Source organism: Acomys minous (genome assembly GCF_964271855.1).
Source record: "Acomys minous genome assembly, chromosome: 11".
NCBI classification, from domain to species: Eukaryota; Metazoa; Chordata; class Mammalia; order Rodentia; family Muridae; genus Acomys; species Acomys minous.
In genome coordinates, this window is record NC_140492.1 from 116,361,748 (window position 1) to 116,383,791 (window position 22,044).

The 22,044-nt window shown below is 42.0% G+C and overlaps 1 long non-coding RNA gene across 1 annotated transcript; it reads right to left on the minus strand.

The window, feature by feature from the left end:
• Positions 1-4,949: 4,949 nt before the first annotated feature.
• LOC311608770 lies at positions 4,950-21,019 on the minus strand. Its single transcript, XR_014783153.1, has 3 exons — positions 20,958-21,019; positions 8,745-8,835; positions 4,950-5,260 (listed from the first exon to the last, which is right to left on the minus strand). It is a non-coding gene; the product is annotated as an uncharacterized lncRNA (long non-coding RNA).
• Between the last annotated feature and the right edge of the window lie 1,025 nt (positions 21,020-22,044).

The window sequence follows — 22,044 nt, forward strand, 5'->3', positions numbered from 1 at the left end:
ATTTCACTGTGTATATAAAGATACTAGCATAGGGCACAGAATGTAGTAAGTAGCCCACAGCTTTTGTTTCTTTATTCTCATTGCCCATGATCTTTGCTGGAATACTATCTGGCTGTTGCTGTTACTTAGGGATGTCCCTTAAAGCACACAGACTTTGTATCTCAAAATGATTCTCAGGACACCCTATTACAATTCTATTTCTCTTTCTCTTAGCATTTGTCCTATATCTGATCTGTGCTGAGAACTGTTATCAGTGCTGCAGACATAATAGCAAACAAAAAAAATGCCAAAAAGTATGATGCTTACAAAGATCACAGAGAAATATAGACTTTTTAAAGTGAAAATATGGCTTAACATCTATGCTGTGGAGGAAAGTAAAACTAAAACGATGTGATCAGTTATAGCTGCTACTTTAATAGAATATACGAAGTATGCTATCTCCATGTAAATATTAGGTGAAAATAAGAGGAGAGCCACTGGGGAAAATCTATGGGGATAACAATGTAGGCAGAAGGGAGAAGAGGTGAGAAGAACATATACAAAACTATGAGGGAAGTGGCAAGAAGGTTGGTGATGGAGTGACAAGAGAGATGAGATGGCAGCTAGGTCGAAATAGGACTTGATCATACGCCTGAAAGGAGCATTTTGAGAACTCTTGATGCCTGCTGGAGCCGAATTGCAGGCGTTGGAGACCTCACTGGGTTGTATGGTGAAAAGTGATCCACTGGGTACATTTTGCAATTTCCCAGGCAAAGGACAATGGTGGCTTCACTGGGATAGTGAAGATGGTGGAACGCTGCCACGGTCTGACTGAAAACAGAGCTCACTAGGTTTGCGACAGACCAGATACGGGATACAAGATCCCAAAAGAAGGGTGAGGCCAAGGTTGGAGCTACGGCAGCTGGAAGAACGGACTCACTGTTTGTTGAGGAAACACCATGAATGAAAATTGAGAAGGAGTAACAAATTTGGTGTTGCCAACTCTAATTGGTGGATATGGAGAGAAGGCACACGGATAAAAGAATTAAGAGCTGAAGGTACATTTCAGATCAGTAATCCAAAGCGTGGACCCTAGAACAGATGGGTGGTGGTTAAAGCTAAGGCACAGAATGTTGCTCTACTCAGGGGAAAGTGTGGTGGGGAACACAGGAAACCCAGTGCTGAGCTCTGTTGGTGATTACAAGTTGAGCAGACACAATGAGTAGGGCTTTTGTTTTGTCTTGTTTTTTGTTTCCTCATACCGATCAATTCTTTGTTTCTTCCACATGTACTAGAACCTAAACTCCAATTCAGTTTTATCAGTTGACTAACCTGAGCTAGTGTTGGAATCCACAGATTTAAGGGCTCAGTAGAAAAAGATACAAACACACCGAGTGCCAGTTACAAGTATCATGTGTTCTGGTTACTAGCATTTCTCTCCTGGAACATCAGAAGTCCCCGCAGGATGCTTCCTCTTTTCCCAAAATCTGTTACAATCATTCATAGGATTCTTTGATTCAGTTTATTGTAAAGGATACAGATGAGTAGTCAGATAAAGTCCAGAGGATCTCAAAATCAGAAATTTCTATTCTGCCAAAGTTAGTGTGCGTGTATCTTCCTGAAATTGGTGTATCAGCCAAGTCATAAAACCAAGCTACATCTTTTATAAAGGTTTCATTAAATCTGCATGATTTTTCCATTGGTGATTGGCTCTAGCCCTTGACTGCTTTTCTCCACAAAGGTTGAGGATGAGGAACCAAAAGTTCCAAGTGTTAATCAAGCCATGGTCTTTCTGGCAGCCAGCCACCATAATAAAACTCTCTAGTAACACACAAAAGCCACTTCATTAGAGTAAAATATTTGGGTGGGATAGATACCTCAGTGAGTAAAAGTGCTTGCCTCCAAGCCTTGAGACCTAAGCTAGATCCCCAGAACCAAAATGGTACTGAAGAAACCATCCATGCAATGGCTAGATCTGCTTGTTCCCAGGCTAGGAATATGCATTGTATCCTAACAGCAATTTTGGTTACTCTCAGTACAATTCACTACAAATATCAGTATTATCATAGTGACTGTTTAAGTAAGATGGACTTACCACTTTTATCAGTGTGTGGTATTGGTAAATCATACGAACAAAGACTAACTGAAATACATAACAGAACAAATAAATAATTACAGAGGCATTTGCTTTGCCTTCTCAACAGACTCTACTAAATAAGTGAAGTGGACACTTCCACCCTGTTTTAAAATACTCAAGAGACATTTTGTGTCAAAGTATGAGACCTTTTCCAACACTTGGTTGAGGCCATTCCTAGCATTATCTATTGAGATAGCCTGGCCTACTTGGTCCCAATAGCCTTGCAGGCTGATTCTTACTCTTTGCCTTCTTAGAAGAGCATTCCTTCTAGTATGTCTTATTATTTATTGAATCCTTTACTAGACTTCATTTAAAAAACAAACCCATTTTTTTGCCAATACAACCTGAACCACTTCTACATCCCCTTTCTGTTTTGTGGACTCCACTTGCTTAATCTGCCATGTGTGTCACTACCATCATGCACCAATGGCTTACATTTAATCTGCATACATGTTTTATACCCAAAAAATGCTGGCTACCCCAGCCTAGAGTTAGGTAAATGGTGCTTACATCTAAATTTCATTTAGTTTGTGGACATCATAAAGCACATTTGCCTCAACTTATCAGCCCCAGGAAACCCTCCTCTCATGGTAAAAAAAAAAAAATTAAAAAAAACCTACGATCTATATCTTGCTGTTGTTTTCATCTCATCAGGAACTCGGGTTTCCCCGAATCTACTTTATTACTTTCCACCAAGATGTACAAAAGTGCTACAGTCTGCGTGACACACTAGGTGTGTTCAACATGCCGCCATTGAATTTCAACTGGTATAGCCAGAATCCTCTCTAGTCATTTGTCATGGACATTTGTAGCTGCACAAGGACTCATGGAATGGAACCCCCACGCAGGTTGGAGTCCCAGGGGAAAGCAGCTCCCGTGACTTCCTCCTCAAACAGCGCCCTGTGTAGTGGATTTAACCAAACAGTGGGAGTCAGGAGAGAGGGGTACAATCAGAATGTCTCCTGGGGGAAGACACTTTAGACAGGATAATTCTTTTGTGTGGGAGCTGTATGCAATACAATAGAATTTTATCAGTATCCTGAGTGTTGTCTAGGAAGCCGTATCAGCCCAGTTAAGAGCCAGGCTAGAGAGCCAGGAGAGAGGTTAAGAGCTCAGGTTTTTCCAAAGCACTGGAATTAGATTCCCAGCACCGACATGGCAGCTCAAATTGTCTAACGCCAGTGCCAGGAGACCTGATGGAGTCCTCTTCTGGCCTCGGTAGGTACCAAGCACACACATGGTGCCCATGCATACGTGCAGAAAAAGCATCCATACACATAAAATAAAATACTCACGTTGAAAAGAAAAATATCAACTATCTCCTCTATCGTGGGGAGAGTGAATGGATGTGAACGGGATTGTGGTCATCCCAGGACTGACTTGAACTTACTGGTCAAGAACTTCAAATAGTTCGGTTTGTGTGTGTTTCCCCACACACACACATACACACACAGGATCTGAGGTAACAAGAACTGAACAAAACTAGGTGGAAGGGGCAAGCTGGTGGTGTACGCATGTAAGTTAGCAACCGTGGTGAGACTGAAAACCAGATAACAAGGAAAGAGGTGATATGACACTGCAAAGGGAGCAACGAAAGGTGGATGATTCAACAGACGGTACACGTGGATCCCAGAGAGACCTGAAAGTGGGGATGTAGATTTAGCGTAGGAAGAGCCCAGAAATCATGAGGCAATGTCAATGAAAACTGTGAAGTTCAGTTACAGCTGGCAGCTATACTATTTAACTAGTCACGCATCCATACGGTCATCATATATAATTATTATCATTAGACTCTGAGAAAACTTCAGCTCTGTGAAAAGCCGGGAATTGTGATGCCAGTGCCGTATTGCTATGACAAGCAGAGGTGTGAACCAAATCTTCTACAGTTTCTGCAAAAAAATGCAAACCTCAACAGACCCTATTAAGCTGAAGTCTATATTTGATTTGGTTACTATTCACTGTTTCTCTTAATAAATAAATAAAACTATCAGGAATTTTAACTTGCAGTGAGTTTAAGATGGGCATTGTATTTCGATTGCTTACTTGTAAGAAAACTTTTGGTAAGCGCTCTCTATCTATCTATCTATCTTAAAAGAGGGGCTATCAAGCTCGTGGAAATGAAAGCAGCTACACACAAACCTCTTATTAATAGAACAATGAACATGATATTCAATATCCTTCAAAGAAAATTTAACCTGGTCTTTGATTTTAGCACTTTCAGCTACTTTGAAATAAGGTCAAACAATTAGAAAAAAAATTTTAAAGGAACAAAAGATAAAACAAACTCATGAGCCAATTTTATTTTTCGAACATAGCTGAGTGAAAAGTGTATACAAAGCAAATTTCCTTACGTGCTGAGTAATGTTCTAACCCCTTCTGCTTCTGCATGAAAAACATAGTTTTTTTGTCACTTTTATAATAAATCTAAAACATTATCATTTTAGCAGGAAATGCTTTGCCTTGCCAAAAATAGTCACTCTACGAAGCAGTCAATCCAAGTTTGTTTTAATAATCCCCAGATACATTTACCACTGTGCCGGCCCCTTCAGTGCACCGCTGCTATTATCTGCTGTTTAAAATAGATGTCCTGAGTCCATTATCTAAGTGAACAAAAACATAAACATTTCAACTATCAAATCATCAGAACTGCTTAGGCAAGCATAAATATCTTCTGGTCCCAGCGCATCCCTTAGGGAACCCTGCACCCCTGCACACACACACCCTGGCCCTACACCCCCTGCCCCCGCCACCCCCACCCCAGCACCCCACCCCATGACTGGCTCTGCTGTTCCAATAATAGCAGAGCCTTGGCCTGGTTGTGAAGTCAGGGGGTCTTCTTTTTATAGCTTAAGTAGTTTCCGTATCTGAAGATGCAGATGTAGTAATACATTTTAATGCCATCCAAACGGAAGAAAAACAAAGCAATTGATGAGTAACGCCTCGGGAAAAGCAGGCATAAATTCGTAAATTGAACTTAAGGAACTGACTTTGATTTCTACTTGACATTATTAGGGGCATTGTTTCCCCTGCTGCTTCCGTCAAGAGACCCGGTTCCACTTGGCCTGTGTTACGTTTTCGGGTTTCAAGTCCACCTTCCGCTTTAGATTTGGGTGAATCATTTTAGGCGCGTCATCGAGCTGGCGACTAAAGGGGTTGAGAAGTGACACATGTTTTATGCCCTGTTTTCACACTGCTCAAAACTCCTGGCTCTGTCTTCAGCTCACAAAGGTGACATTCCGTAGAGGATTACAGAGAAATACAAGAGACCCCTAGTCCTAAGCTGGGTCCCTTTGGTGGGATAATTTCTATTGGGTTGGTATCGGATTCCATTTAATACTGTGTATTACTGAGATCATTTTTTCCCCTCCACAGAAGCCCTCTCAACTGTCACACTGATGAGTCGGCCTTTTTCTGATGTCCCTAAGTGCCTGCACTTCCAAGGATTCAGATAAGAGCCCCAGTTGAGTGACTGGGTTAACTGATAAAATTGCTAATTAGAGCCCTGTTTTTCAACACTCCCGAAAGATTAACTAACTGGCCAAAATTTAGAGTCCAGAGGAAGTTTTCATTTTTTTCAATAGTGTGTACTGTCTTGGTAAATATAAGGATTTAACAATTTCAAAGAAATTAATGTCAAGAAATGTTCATAGGGGTCCCCCCCACACACACCCCCGGGAAGAATGGGTAAGTGGAACTACTTGGAGGAAGTTTTGTTCGTTTTCTTCACTGTAAACATTGTTGCTTGGTAGAAAAGCAAGGAAGGTCACCTGTGAACTATTTACCTGTCTGAGCTAGCATGCGATATAAAAATCATATTTTCTCTTAGGAGCAGGGGAGCTAACAATCTCATCTTTAAAACTGGTGAAAAAAATGCAAAACTTGTGTGTCAGACTTCCTCAATCAGGTGCCATTAGAGAAACAATTCAGTGTCGGCCGACCCTTAGGACAGCAACACTACCTAGCTTTGGCCTGAGCCACCCCCTGGATAGCTGAACTCGAATACATCGCTCTCACGTGTCTAACTCACTTGCGCCACCTGAAGAGCAGATGACAGTAAGTTCCTTCCACAACTATGGTGCAGGGTAAATGAACTAAATCAAGCGGTCGAATGAATGCCTAGGAGGTGCACAGTCACGCAGCAGGGAGAGACTGCTCTGGGTCCATAGGCAGGAATCACACGATTTAACTTCCCTGTGCGTGCTTGTGTGTTACAGTGAAGGATGGCTCCCCAAAACTTTTGAACATTCTTTTTACAACTGATATAATTTGATCCCTGAGTCTTCTTCCACTGACCCTTAGGCGGGTCTTGCTCCTGCGCTCACTCGCTTTAAGCCTAGGCAACAGCATTTGGAACCACCACCCCCCCAATCCCCGTGGCTCATTTGCCCCACTCGTTAATTACCATCCTCTTGCGACAACCCTCACAGGGCTGTAAATCCACCAAATGGGTAACCTCAACTATTTATGTCACCCACTCTTCTGGGAAAAGTAAATGTAGAAAGATCTCCAGTGGAGCATGTTTTTTAATTTGTGAAAAGAAGTGGGTTCATTTTCCCCTGAAGGCTCTTTCTTTTTCCCAGACCCAGTCCAGCTGCTGGTGACAGACATGAGGCGTGTGGGTAAGAATGGTGACAGAAGGATGGGACGCCAATCAGCAGGAGGGTGAAAACGCCTTGGAGAGCCTTGTGTGCTCCCCTTTACCTGATCTTCTGACGCAAGGAGACTAAAGGGGCCACTAAAAACGTGGCTCTCTTTGATATTGCTTCTAATACGGCTGGAAATGGGGCGGCCTGGCGTTCAAACATGGGATGTTTAAACTGCTTAAAAGATCGGGCTCCGGAAACAACATCAAAGGGTGCTTGTGGGTGGTTTGGGCCACCAAGAGGTCACCACCACTGCCCTCTGCTATAATAGGTGTGGAGACACTGTGTACCTGTGATGTGGTGCTGTTTGCTTTTTTTTTTTACCCCCCCCCCCCCCCCCCCCGCTGATAAATGTGGAGCTGGAAGAGGAGATACCTCCGTGTGCCAGAGGAATGATCCGCTATGGACAGTTTAAAGGCAAACAGGTATCAGGTTAGGGTTACAGGGGGCAAGGTTTTAGAGGAAGATGGTCTTTGTTCTTATAAAATGGGCCTCTTTAATTCATCGTGCAAGGGGAGGTATTGACAAGAGAGGCTTCCCTCTGGACCATCAAATATAAATAAAGGTAACATTATTCTGGCAATAGATAATTTAGATGACATTAAGGATAGATATAAAATATGAAGGAAGGTTGACTTTATTCTTATCTTTTCATAGATATTTTCATAGTATATCAGTCCCCAACAATCATCCAATATGACTGTTTAAATTACAATCCCAGAAAATTATATCAGAAAATAGTGTGTAGTTTCTCAGATCAAGTTCTAAGAGAAAATCTTTATTTACGTCTATAATGACCTTACAGGTTTTAGTAATATGGCTTCAAAAAGTTTTTAGGATGATATACCAATGATCCTACAAAGTAAACTAACCTAGGCCCGTGGGGGCTCACAGAGACTGAACCAACAACCAAAGAGCATGCATGAGCTTGACCCAGGCCCACTACACATGTGTGGCAGATGTGCAGCCTGGTCAACACATGGGTGGGTCTCCTAACAACTGGAGAGGGGGCTGTCTCTGACTCTGTTGCCTGCCACTGGATCCCTTTCCCCTCACTGGGCTGCCTTGGTTGGCCTCAATGGGAGAGGATAACTTTAGTCCTGTTGCGATTTGAGATGCTGGTGTGGGTTGGCACCCCTTGGGGCCCTGCCTTCTCTGATAAGAAGGGAAGATGCCAGGGTGGGGCATGAGGGTAGGACTGGGAGCAGAGGAGGAAGAAGAAGAATGAGTTCAGGTTGTGAAATTGTAAAATTATGAGACAGAGAGAGAGAGAGAGAGAGAGAGAGAGAGAGAGAGAGAGAGAGAGAGAGAGAGAACCTTAAAATTAGGTATTTATTACATGAAACAAATCTCAGGGATACAAACCCTAAGTGGCCTTTAAGGCAAATAATAATAATACTGAATCCTTGTGAAGTTGAGAGGACTGATCATCTAATAAATTGTCTTTGCCTCCCAATCCATAGGGCAGGACAACTACAAAGACACGCAGGGCCAAACAGCAGAACCAAAGAAAGGCGACCAGATTAATATTACGAGAACTGCCACGGGGTGGGCTGCGTCCACCACAGGCAGTGGGGCCTGGGTCGGGTCCTCACTCTCCCCAGTACCCATAATGAACCTTCCTTGTGAGGAGGTCGTCTCCAAAGACTCACACTCTCCCAAGCTCTAACTGGACTTAGCCACAGCAGCGTGGACCTATAAACCGCCTTAATACTGCTCGCCATCTTGTGGCGACGCCACCCTCCATCTGCAAACATCCAGAGAGCGCTTTGTTTTTCCGATTTTTTTTTTTCTGTTCTGTGTACACCTCCTACCACACCCGTTATGAAAGAGAAACAGTAATTACTGGTCGAACTAAGAAATGAAATCTCCACGTATTACGAAGGAAAGGAAAGGTGAACAGGGAAAATCGGACTCTTGTCCCACTGTCACCGCCTCCCCCCCCCCCCCTTTCCACACCCTTTGCAGAGGACGGAAAACCATACCTTGTGTCCAGCTGTCGTGCTGTGCGTACATTGCGGGGTGGGAGGATCATTTTCTGCTAGACTCGGGTCCAATTCCCATTGTGATTTTTACCTTCAAGAAATAAACACAGTGGTCAGAATGTCTGCCCAAGCATCCCTCGGGCCAGAAAAGCAGTGGTTTCCAACGAAATGAGAGTGCTTGGTGAGACTGTGTGGGCCCAGTGACTACAAATTCATATGAAACACAGGTTTTCTAACCACTGGCAGGGTTGCAAACCACTTAATTGAATGACAAGTCCCCAAACCAGCTGTCACTTAAGATTCCTGGGTTTGGATGAAAGGCCAGAAGTCCTTGTAATTACTCCCTTCTAGCACCCTTCTGCTATACAGAGCACCACACTGGCAGTAATTTGCAATAAAATGAGCAGCCTGGATGTGGAGGGTGAAACAGACATCTAAGATTTTTTTTTTTAAGACATGAGGGTTTCTTTTCTTTCTTTCTTTTTTTTTTTTCATTTTTCTCCTGTTTTCTTCTTTGTTTCTGTTAAGAAAACCCCAACTTTCAAAAAATGTAGCTTTTAAAATTCCCACTAATATTAAGCCCTCCCATCTTTCATAGGCTTACAGGGTTCAGTTCCTCCAACAACTGCACCAAAGTCCACACAAGTCGCCTTGATCATTCAGGAAGAGCACGCTGTTTACCTGCCAGGGAGTGTGCCAATTCTTCGGGTGGACATCACCTTACAAACTTGACTAATGTCAGCATTCTGCTTGAATGTTGGGGGCAAATGAGTTCCAACTCTAATGTTTGGGTTTAAATAGCCATTTGTAGGGTACCAACTAAATGAGATTATGTCTTCAGAGGAAACACCATGGAGCTCCATGTGGTGATGCCTGTGCTGGAGTCCCAGCACTCATCACAAGGTCAAGACAGTTGAAGAGTCTGAGGCTAGGCTGGAGAGACGGCTTAGCCACTAAAGGGCAGTAGGCTTACAACCAAAAATACCAAAGAATCTGAGGGTAAATGTGGCTTTTATGGTTAAATTTCAGGCCTGTCCCCAGGCTACAAGGTGCGAAAGCCTGTCATATAAGCCAAACCTAAAACCAAATGTGTCTGTCTGTCTGAGTGTGTGTGTGTGTGTGTGTGTGTGTGTGTGTGTGTGTGTATGACCATATTTCACTCCATCACATGATTCTGAAGACAACCTTGTGAGAACCATCCACCATCCATTGTCCTCATTTTACTAATTGAGAAACAGGATGAAACATGTTTATCGGCTAGCTTCAACGCTATGTAGGCTCACACTGCCACTACCCACAGTCCACTCGGTTATAGTACAGTGAATAATCATTAAAAATTCATAATTCCTTCCATGTTTATTCTCCTCACTTCTTTATATGTTGCTCTCTGCTTTATCATAACACCGCAGCAGGAAAAGAAACTGAGACATGCATTGTGATAAAATACCATGGGCAAAAGCAACTTAAGATAGGGTTTATTTTAACTCACAGTTCAAGACATAGCCCAGTAAAACTGCTTTCTCGATATTACATTTATATCCATAGATTACTGCTGCTCTCAGCCTTGGCTGGAAAAGCTTCTCTTTGCAGGGGGCAATAGTTAATGTGGACACCCGTAACTCGTCGTTAGTGCTTAGCCCCTAATGAGACATCTTTATACAACTCCTCCCCTGCGAAGGTTCAGGACACACTGCAGAAGACGGGATGGAAAGGACATAAGAGCTGGACCATGGTGAGGAATGCTGGGAAATGCTGTCTTCTGGACATGACCCGGCCATTACTCTCATAAAGTCACTGACCCTATGGTCCATGCGCAAGACTTGCCCAAGATGAAGCCAACAAAATTAGCCAACATCCCAGCAGCCAGCACTAACTGAACTCAGTGGGGACCCCTGGGGGAAAAAAACGATAACAGGGTGACTGCCCAGGGCAGTCAAGGCTGCACAAAGAGACCCTGTCTTGAAAAACCAGGAAAAAAAAAAGAAAAAAGAAAGGTTTAAAAATGTCTGGAGAGAGGGCTCAAAGGTTAAGAGCACTGGTTGCTCTGAGTTCAATTCCCAGCAACCACATGGTGGCTCACAACCATCTATTCTGAGATCTGGTGCCCTCTTCTGACACGCAGGTAAAACACTGTATACATACTAAGTAAATAAATAATCGGTGGAGGTAATGTTGGGGGAAATTCAAGGAATGGGAAGGGGAATCATGAGTGGAATTGATTAGTGTTTACATGTGTGAAATTGCCAAGGAACTGCTGCCTTCCCACAGTGTAACTCCTCTGCTCTCACTGGCATGCCAGGTACTATTTCAGGGAATTTTACACCCTCCAGTTCTTTCTAAAAAAAGAAACATTGTGAACTGCCTCTCACTGTTTTCTAGGTATTCGCAAACATCTGTGATCCACCACTTCAGAACTAGGATCCTTCAGAAGTTTCATCAGCACAGTACTGGTGTTAGCACCACATTATTGAAAAATTATGTCAGCCAGAAGACCTAAGTCCGTGCAGCTCTGACAGGGTTGCATGTCTGTGACTCGAGGTTAGCTTCTTTCTAGTGACTATAGAATTGAGTGCACATGAGACATGTTACCAAAAACAAACACGAACGCATCCGCCCCAGACTACATGCAGAATTTTTGGGTATTTCATTTTTTTTTGACACTATATTTAAACCCCAGCAATGGCATCCCAATTCTCATGAGAAGGGTTGATGGTGGAAATGTAATAGTGTTGGAAGAAACAGTATCTGGAAATAAAATTAGGCAGAAGGTTCAAAATTGCACAAATCATCAGAGCCTGTTTCTCTCGCTTTTGTTTCCTAAGCAATACAGTAAGACAGCTATTTGCATAGCATGTACATTGAATTAATTACCAAGAGTAATCTAGAGATGACTTGAAGCACACAAGAGGATGTGCACATGCTGCATGCAAATAGCATGCATTATGCAAATAGCATGCATTATGCAAATAGTATGTATTGAGATTTTTCTAGATTTAAATGCCTATGGAAAGATCTGGAACTGATCCTCTGTATTAACCAATGGTCAACTCTACTATTCCTCATATGTGGGCCCAATATTTGTCCCTTCTGCCTCTGCCTATAACACATAAAGACCACCATGGACCTGTTCCCCATAATCTCTTATTCTTCCTCTGTTCTTTACCTATCTTCTCTTTCTTTCTTTCTTTCTTTCTTTTTTACCACTTTCTCTTCTCCCTTTGCTCACTTGTCAATCTTCTTCTAATGGCTCAGCGAGAGCTTCTGGTTCTTTCTGATATGGGGACATAAAATGAAACATGGTTAATTATTGATGATTTTTCTTACTCAGGAAGGTTATTATTCCCCTAAGATAAGCTGCCACAAGGAAGGAGAAAAAAACAAGTAAATTGAGCCTGACTAGATTTGCTATTTTGTCTATGACATTCGCTGAAGTTGCACAGTCTGCTCCTTTTCTTAAGAAGCTCATTTTAAAATCGCCCTACTCGGAAAAACCATCGTCTAGTTCTCTGTGTTTAGTGCCCAAGTTGGAATTTGGTTGTTTTTCTCTTGGGGCACAACATGTGAACTTCAACTAGAAAGTTTAAGAATCAGGCACCGTTACTAAAGCAAGGGTTTTTCATACTTAACCCATGGGAAACTTCAAAGTCTGTTTTAGTAAGTAGACTGTGATTATTTGTTGAACTCAAGATATTCTGTAATTACAATTGCCCCCAAACCAAGGCCCAATATCCAATATTACAAAACTGGATTTTTCTTCTCACATGGTCTTAAGTTCTTGTGGTTTTGTTTCTGCACTAATTGCTTGGGGACTGGGGGTGGGGGGGTTTAATAGAATCACATATCTTCAATAAATAGTCAAAAAAAACATTTAAACCTTAGCCTTTAGATACTAAAGAACAGCATCATGTAAAATTATTAGACAGAAATTTTATGAAGCTTAAGTTCAAATTTAGCATGATGACTATGAAATAATTTCTTTGCTTATAAGCTATCCCTAAGTTCTCCAAGATCTTGAATAATATGACCCACTTCCCAAGTACTCCAGGACAATGTTGTGCTTGACATCACCTCAGTCGTCTCACACGGGGAGGAGACTATTTACTGAAATGAGATCAGTTCTCTCATCTGTTTGTTAAGTTTCCCCATCATCCCTAATATAAAACCCACAATTTATATCTTGGGCCACAAGTGCTAAGACTCCGTGTACTCTGCAGCCTGCCTATTTCTCTGGCCTCGTCCGTATATCACCAACTACTCTTGCCAGGGACACTGGCCTTTTTTTCCATTCCCATGACCATGGGTAGCTGCCTTTTTCTCTTCATAAAAAAAAAATTTAAAAAAAATTCTTAGCCAAAATGTTGCCTCCTCAAAGAGAATGACCCTGAATTCTCAGCCTCTTGCCAACTCACTACCTCACTGCCCGGTTTTATTCTCTTCAGGGCACTTACTCATTGATTAGCACCTTGTCCTCATCTCCCCCACACAAAACGCAGCCAATGAGAAGGAGGGCTCATCTGCTTGTTTTGGTTTTTTTTTTTCAGTTGTCTTTTCACCACCCAGTCTCCTCCATGCAGCTAAGATAAAGACTCTATTAATTCCTTTTGCTTCCTTCTATTCTTTCCCTCCTAGCCATTTTTTGCCAAAGGAGAAAAAATCCTTCTTTATATTACAGCTAGCTATCCACAGAAGACCAAAACCCGTTATGTTGTCCCTACATGGGTTCACACATTTCATTACGTCAATCCCCCTGCCTCCAATGCCAAAACAAAACAAACAAAGAAAAGAAAAAACCCTGCTCTGTCTCCACTCAACACGGAGCAGCCGGAACAGCAAAGATGGTCACCCTACTTGCCATTAAAATGAAATTAAGCATTGATGGTGAGAAAAGTAATAGTGCTGAAGGAAACCGTGCTGTATACTGTAATTGTGAACATATAGAAAAATCTCAAAGCAACAAACTAACAGATTTGGCTGTTCCGTAGAAGAAGAATCAAGATGGGATGGATTAGCAACTTTGGCTTTTGCTTCCATTTTCAATCCCCTCCCTAATCGTTTATCTACCTTTGCCCTGCCTCGTCTTCTTTTTCTCAGTCTTTCAACCATCCATCCTTTCACATGGCATCCTTGTAACATGCCCTCTCCTGTCCATCAACAATATATTCTGAAGAGCCCTTTCAAATCCCACTTGTTGCAGACATAAAACATAGTCAGGGATGAAGGGATTTGCACACACGGGTGCTCAGCATAGAGGATTTCAAACTGTAAGCGTGGAAGCCTCCTCCCTCCTGGCTCGCTTCCACGGTGCTAGAAGGTGCTATGGAGTGTGCTGGGAGAGAAAAGTCATCAACACTGTCACCCAGCCATGAATCTCACAAGCTGAAGTAATGATCTGCTTGGAAAAATATACATATAACCACAGCAGCATGGGCATAACAAGGTGCTTTGTATGTTATGCTTATGCCTGTAGATCAGTGCTGTTCCCAGTCTTTGTTTGAGAAACTTCTCTTTACAGCAGGTAGTGGCTTATACAGAGGCATGCAGATGAGAAAAGGCGGGGAATTTGGCCCTCAGTGGGAAAGCTTTATCACCCTCTCTGGGGCTCAAGGAACATCATGAAAGACTAGGCACAAAGAATGACAGAGCCAGAGGAAGGGAAAGAGTGCTTTGAAGCAACATCTTCTGGACGTGGCCTGGCTGTTTTGCTCATGAACTCACTACAGCTGTAGGGTTTTTGGGGTTTTTTGTTTGTTTTTTTGTTTTGTTTTGTTTTGCTCCAGGTTGTGATAAAATTGAACCTGTCACCATTTCATCAGGCGTGGAGGAGGAGCTCATGACTCACTAAGGACCAATAGACAATCGGTGATTGTTATTTTCTTTAGTGCTGTAGCCACTGCTGTCTGTATCCCAGTAAGTAGGCCCCAATTCACACAAGAAGTTTTAATTAAATCCAGTGCATCGTGTGTGTGTGTGTGTGTGTGTGTGTGAGAGAGAGAGAGAGAGAAAGAGAGAGAGAGAGAGAGAGAGAGAGAGAGACAGAGAGAGAGAGAAAGAGAGAGAGAGAGAGAGATGGACAAAGGGAGAGAGACAGAGAGACACTGAGAGACAGAGACAGATGGACAGAGGGAGAGACAGACAGACAGAGACAGACAGACAGAGGGGGAAAGAGAGACAGAGACAGATGGACAGAGGTGGGAGAAATAGAGACAAAGAGAGACAGACAGCGGGGGGGGGGGGGAAAGAGAGAGAGAGAGAGAGAGAGAGAGCACAAAGTAGGAGGGGACTAATTGGAATGAAGAATTTAAGAAGAATTTCAGTGGCAGAAGGAAGAGAATGGGACAGGCCAAGGTAAAGGGGAGAAAATGAGGAAAATCCATCACATACATGTATGAAACTGTCAAATTATAAAACATGTCCTTTGTAATGGGAAGAGACAAAGATGGGATGCTAAAGTTATAATGAATGCTGATATAAATATACAAAAGACATCAAGTAAAAACAAGAAGTAGAAAAGCTACTCATTTGCCATAATTCTGTGACTTTTATAGAACTAGTGACTCAAAACTGCACTGTGACTTTAGAGTACCCTAGGAAATGTGTCTTCTCAGTTGCCTCAAAAGCCTTGAGAGAGACAACTGGGAAATAGACAGAAAGGGTATCTTTTTCCTAACAGTTTAAAATAACCCTTATAATTGACAACTGCTCTATTATTAACTTCTAATTGCTCCCCTCGGGTTTCAGAGAATTTTTTATAGGCTACTCTATAAATATTTTATTTAGTCCTTTAATTCTTTAAGCACATCAAGTAAATGAGAAGGAACAAAACCTTTTTTTTTTAAGGAACAAAACTTAAAGCAAGAAGCAAAACATTTATCCCTAGGAAAATTGTCTTGAAGCTAATAATATTATTGTGAAATAACTTAAAGCTAATGCAAATATATTCATTTCCCCTTCAACGTACAGACTTCAACATATGGCCGTCACCATTATTGTACTGCCACAAGTAAAAAGCACCAGGCACCTCAATTCGACATATCTGAATCAAATGCTGAAGGGTTCAAGGAAAGGGAAACATCCATGTTTATAGCTGATGAGAATGTGACCTGTCAGCTATTCTACAGGGTAATTTGTTGGAGGATAGTCTGATATGTTTTTATGCTAATTAATATTTGCTGTCTCTGTGACCCACCTTATGACCAATAAAAAGCCATCACCGGGGCAGGACAAAGGAGATAGGTGTGGCTAAGGTTCCCAGGCTTGAGGAGAGACAGAGAGAATCTAGAGAAGAAAGAGGAGGAGGAGGACCAGGAGGAGAAGAGAGGAGAAAAGAAGAGAAGAAGGCCACCATGGGTTGGATGGAAGAGGAGCACATGGCCAGCGTGGATGGAGATTTGGCCCAGATGAAGAACATTAACAAGTATTTGGGATTATGGATGGGAGGTAGCTTGATAGAAAATATTAGAAGCAGATGGCATGGTATTGAGGCAGGGATCTCACACCTGCCCCACTATGGGAAGTAGTTTAGAGGATTGATATCTTCCTGTCCCCGGCTGTTTTAACTAAGGCTGTTTTAAAATATAACAAGTGTCTGTGTCTTGATTGATTGCTAGTGGGTTATATTGACGTAATAATAATTATAGGCCTGATAATAAACAATTATTATGTCATACAGTTAATTTAAAAACAACAATAATTGCCCAATACTCTATGAAGCTGAGTCTGAGCGTGGTCCGCAGTTCAGTAAACTACCTCCTAAATATTTGCCTCAGAGACACTTCCTTGCTTACTAGAAGAATGTTGTGTGTAGAACACACTATAGAATGCTGCTTATTACATAATTATTGAAAGGACTAAAACAAACTAAATTTTCACTATAGAAACCCAAACAAAAACACTATACAAGTACAAAGTAAGCTTTTAACATGGCAAGGGAAAAAAATACACAATTAGATCAAACAAAACATGCATCAAGCAAAAATCAGGGTGGAGTAATACTGACCAAAACCCAGTAGGTAGAACAGCCAGATAATAGGTCTTTAAAAGAACACTTTCTGTAGATATCCACTCAAATTTCACCTATGTAAGCTTTTTCTTACTGTTAGGCAAAGGCAGATGAACCTTAGGACTCAATGTTTTCCTTTATGATACTTACTATAACTTACTCATTTGTTTAAACCATAGATTTCTTGCACTCAAGCCAATAATCTAAGTTTCATGAGAGTAGCTAATATATGTAAAACTGCCCAGTGTGTCCCCAAATTTATCATACTACTTGTCATACTATGTAGATTAACTTTTAAAAACCCTAGAATCAGGGTTTTAGCTCAGAAATTATATTGCAGTAAAAATTTTCCATGTCTAACCTATATTTCTGTTACTTTATTGTTGAAACAAGGTCTTTACTCTGTAGCCCAGGCTGGCTGGAGTCACCATGAATTCCTTTCTCACTTTCTATTGAAATAAAAGCCCTGTTCTTTAGCCATCAATAGACACTCCTATTGGTTAGCTGTTCCTCTCTCACGCACAAAATCAAATCGCTAGCGTTCTTTAATGTGATGCTGTCTCGAACAGGGGACCCAATGTGATTTGTGTCTTTAAAAGGCAAGTAAAAGAGACCAGAGTGGCTTACCCTAAATCCATGTAAAGATACAAGGGGACAGCCATCTGAAAACCTGAAGGGAGCCTTCGTTTGCAACCATACCACCCTGCACATACCCAGTACAAGTGTCTTGGACCCTGCAGCCTCTGGAACTGTGAGAAACAAGTATCTACCTTGTACATCATTAAGCCTATGGTATTTTGATGTAGTAAGTGCTGTAAAACAGGCACTCAGAAAACAAAAATAATCTCTGCTGCCCAGTCTCCCTTGCATCCAGGAGAAGCAATTGAGCAAGTGTGCTCCAAGCAAATTGCTGAGCACAGCCTTGAAGAGAAGAGGCACACCATCTTTCTTCACTTCTTTCATTCATTCTTTCTTTATCCTTCACACTGAACAGAAACATGAACAAAGTTTAGGCCAACAAAAAGTAACACAAAGCAGAAAAACAATAGGCTCCTCATAATTTGTCTAATGAGTCATCATAGCCGCCCAAACACTTAAGAAAAGGGGAAAGAAATTGCTTGTTTAACGTCTTATATCCAACCTCAACATTTAATATTGCTAGATGATACAAGAAGAAATTGCCATAAAATCCTTTTAACTGACATGTCTGTGTCAAATAAATTAAAATTCAAGGGAAAGTTCTAGAAAGATGGCTCAGCAGCTAAGAGAATGTAATTTTCCATAGAGGACCTGAGTTCAGTTCCTAGCAACCACCTTAGGAAGCCCCCTGCCACTTGTAACTCCTGATCCAGAGTGTCCCTCTTCTGGTTCTGGTCTCAATGGACACTCATGTGCACACACACACACACACACACACACACACACACACACACACACACACAAATTTAAAAAATAAAACCAAAGGAAAAAGGCAACAAACAAAACTTCATTTTTAGGCCTGCCCAATCCAACCCCACGTCCAGTTTACAACAGCGTTGTCACTAAAACATCCGGTCACCCTCTCCACCCTCTCCAGCTTCTCCCTCAGACATCCGGTCACACTCTCCACCCTCTCCAGCTTCTCCCTCAGTTCTTCCTCTAAGCCGCCCCACCCTTTACACTCTTGAGAGCTTCATGGCTCTTGAAGAATCCATCCTTCCCAATCTTGACTCAGTTTACTTTGTATACACCCTTGTTGCCCATTCTCCTATTCCCTGGATTTTATCGAACCTGAGATTTCATATACATACTCTTTTGAGACATGAGGCATTGGTAGCAAAAGGTGGCCTTCCTAATCCAATCCGAACGTTAAATCTCAATCAGTGCACCAATCCCACGCCACCTTTCCCACGGGGACTGTTTACATATACATCATGGTAGCATCTTCCAGAGCAAGGTGTTGAAACAGCTGTCTCCCGGCCCCCACTCACTCACTCACTCATTTCCAGATGTTCTCTGGTCATAGTTCCTTATCACTGGGTTTCTACACAAAGTTCATCTTCGTATTTGGCAGAAGACATGATGAGAACAGTAACAGAGAGCCACGGGGATTAACCGACACTTAATGATTTCTTCTTTAATAGGATCCCAGCCAAGTAGTCAACAAGCCGAACAGCCCTCAATATGAATGGTCCTCCCCTGCATTAAGGAATAACTGCTTATCCCTAAGGGGTAAGGCCTTTGTCCTCTTAAATAAATAGAAAGTGCTGAATTTTCCAAAGGTCAGAGAGTCAAGACTGGTAAGCTACTTATATAAAATAAATGGATGTCATTTTATAATCATGGGAGTTCAGCAGAAAAACCCAAATCAAAGCAACTAGTGTTTTATACCTTACCAAGGAAGTCATTTGAATTTGTAAGAGATGAACTTTAAAGCAATAGGCATTTGTAACTGCCTGTGTGTAAGAGATAATAGCACTTATAATTCAATTCTCAATGCCTATGTGTTTATGGACAGTGATCTCTATGAGCAATAATTTTTCCACATTTCTAAATATTTAATTCAGAAGCAACTTTTACACTCACATTCCTTCACGGCATGTGTATTATGTGCTACATTCTGAAGGTACAGAAAAGTATGAGGCGAGACCGTTTGTACTGAGAGCTGCTTGGCTTGTTCACTCCTTGGCTCGAATCCTACGAGAATAGAAATGTTCTTAAACTCCAAAGAAGATGATGGAAGAAGTAATTCTGATACGAAATGCAAGGAGACACATAATCTACTTGTGAGCAGTGACAAAAGTATCTTAAAGAATGAGTAGAAGTTATCCCAGGCAAAGAAGTGGAAGAGTCACTCCACACAAAACTCACAGCATATGCAGAAGCACAGAGACAAGGTTGCGGAAAAATAAAGTGAGTTGATTATAGCTGGAGCCAGGGAACAGCTAGAGAAACAACCTAGAACAGAACAGAAAGGGTGAACAGAGATGTGACCAAGATCTACTGTTAGCTTGGGTACAGAAGACATGCTACACCGCCCCCTTACCTTTCTTTTGATTTAAAAAGCTGTTTACAAGTGATTACTGCTGAAACTGAAAGGGTTAACGTTGGGGTTCTGATTGGCCAATGCCCTACATGTGTGTGAGGTGAGTACTATTATAACTATCCCACCAATACCCCCAGGTTTACAGCACTGGGGACAGGACCAAAAACAGCCATCACCTCTGTCTAGAATGACATAGCTACTTCCCAAAATGAAAAATACCACTGCTTCCCCTAGTCCCTGTATCATACACAGTAATTTCAAATTCATCATCTGTCTTGATCCCTATTAAAATGCTGGAAGGAAACTTAAGGCTCGGAGACTTAGCCCAGGTTTTTCAACTGATTAAATAATGAGTCGAGACCCAGCATAGCTGAGGATTATAATTTCTTCAAAACATTCTTCAGTGTTATCCCCTAAATATAACCCTTGTTCTTGGATCTTATTTACTCACCTTGAGTAAGAGCCATACCATCAACAGATCACCCACTCTGAATAGCACTGATTTTATTCTTACCAATCAAGACTCCTTGCCTGACATCATGATTCATATCTCCCAATATCTACTGGCTGCCCAACGTTGTCTACCTCACACACAGTATGTTCAAAACTGAGTCCCTCGTCTTGCCCCAAGATGAAGCCTGTTGCCTAAACCAGAAACGTCCGGCTGCTCAGCCACTGGCTTGCTTATTCTCACCCTCAGATCTAATCATCCCTCCAAGTCCTAGTTAGTTTCTCTCCTAATTTATCCAGAAGAGGTGCTTCCTTTTTCTGTTTTACTGCTGGTGAAGTGTTCCTAATTTAATTCAGTTTATTTCATGACCTCCAACTTTAAGTTCAGTGGCATGTTTTGTGAGCTCTAGTTTGATGAACGCCTGAAAACTCTCTTTCTCCAGCTCAGGAGGGAACAAGCCTTCTCTAGAAGGTTAACTATGTCTCTTGTTTCACCAAACGTACAACTTTAATACAGCCAACGTTTCCTGGTCCTCAGCCTTTTCTTAATGATGCATCAGCAGCATTGCAGGAGGCTTGGCTGGCTTTTCTGTTTTGTTTCTGCAGCTTGTATTGTTTTGTTTTATTTTGTTGGTTTTGGGTAGCTAGTATTTCTCAGTAACAAGTCAGACATGTCTCTGAATGCTGACATAAGCATTTTATCCCTTCAAACCCTTAACCAACAATTCAGATTACCTACCTTCTAGCAGCACGACAAATGAGCCTCCATCTCCAAAGTTAACTCGCGTTTGACCATGACCATGCACCACCATGCTAAACGATGTGATTTTAATCCTTCTGAGGAGTTTTTTCTGTTCCTCATCCAGAGAACTCCTCGCCACTGTGCATTTACAATAAGGAAAGCGCTCATCATACTACTTGAAATTTTTAATTTATTCCTATCATGTTCCACAAAATTTAGCCGAGTAAATGATAAACAACTCTTCAGAGATGTTCTTATTCATTTGAGTTCTTATAACAAAATTATTTGCACTGGCTGGTTTTGTGCCCACTTGACACAAGCTAGAGACATCACAGAGGAAGGAGCCTCGGCTGGGGAAATGCCTCCATGAGATCCAGCTGTCCGGCAATTTCTCAGTCAATTACTAAGTCAATGGGGGAAAGCCCAGCCCGCTGTGGGTGGGGCCATCCCTGGGCTGGTGGTCCTGGGTTCTGTAGGAAAGCAGGCTGAGCCAAGCATGGGAAGCCAGCGAGTAAGCAGCACCCCTCTGTGACCTCTACATCCGTTCCTACCTCCAGGTTTGAGTTCCTGTCCTGACTTCCTTCAATAATGAACAGTAATATGGGAGTATAAAGCAAATAAACCCTTTCCTTGCCCCCCTCCCACTTGCTTGTTTGGTCATGGCGTTCTGTCACAGCAACAGAAACTCTAACTTAGACAGTACTACGTCTTTACTGGTGACCTTTCGTTTGTTTCCACAATGACAAAGATTAGGGACATGTAAAAATTAAAGCAGCCATGGATCTGCTATCTACTGTGGACTCTCTTCCTGGTCCATGATAACTATCTTTTCATCGTGTCGTCTCAAAGCAGTGAGAGAAAGAGCTCTCCGCCTAATGCTTCTCCAAAGACCCTTCTCTGAATGTCATCGCCTTGGAGTCTAGGACGTCAACAGACCAATGGAAGCCATGGATGGGCCATGTACGCAGGAACAAAAATGTTAGAGTCAGGTATGGTGTGCCTCTCGCATACCTGCTTCTAATTAAGCTTTACAATCTTAAGTATGTGCATATTATAAAGCAAGTGCTCTGTTGACCTAATGTAA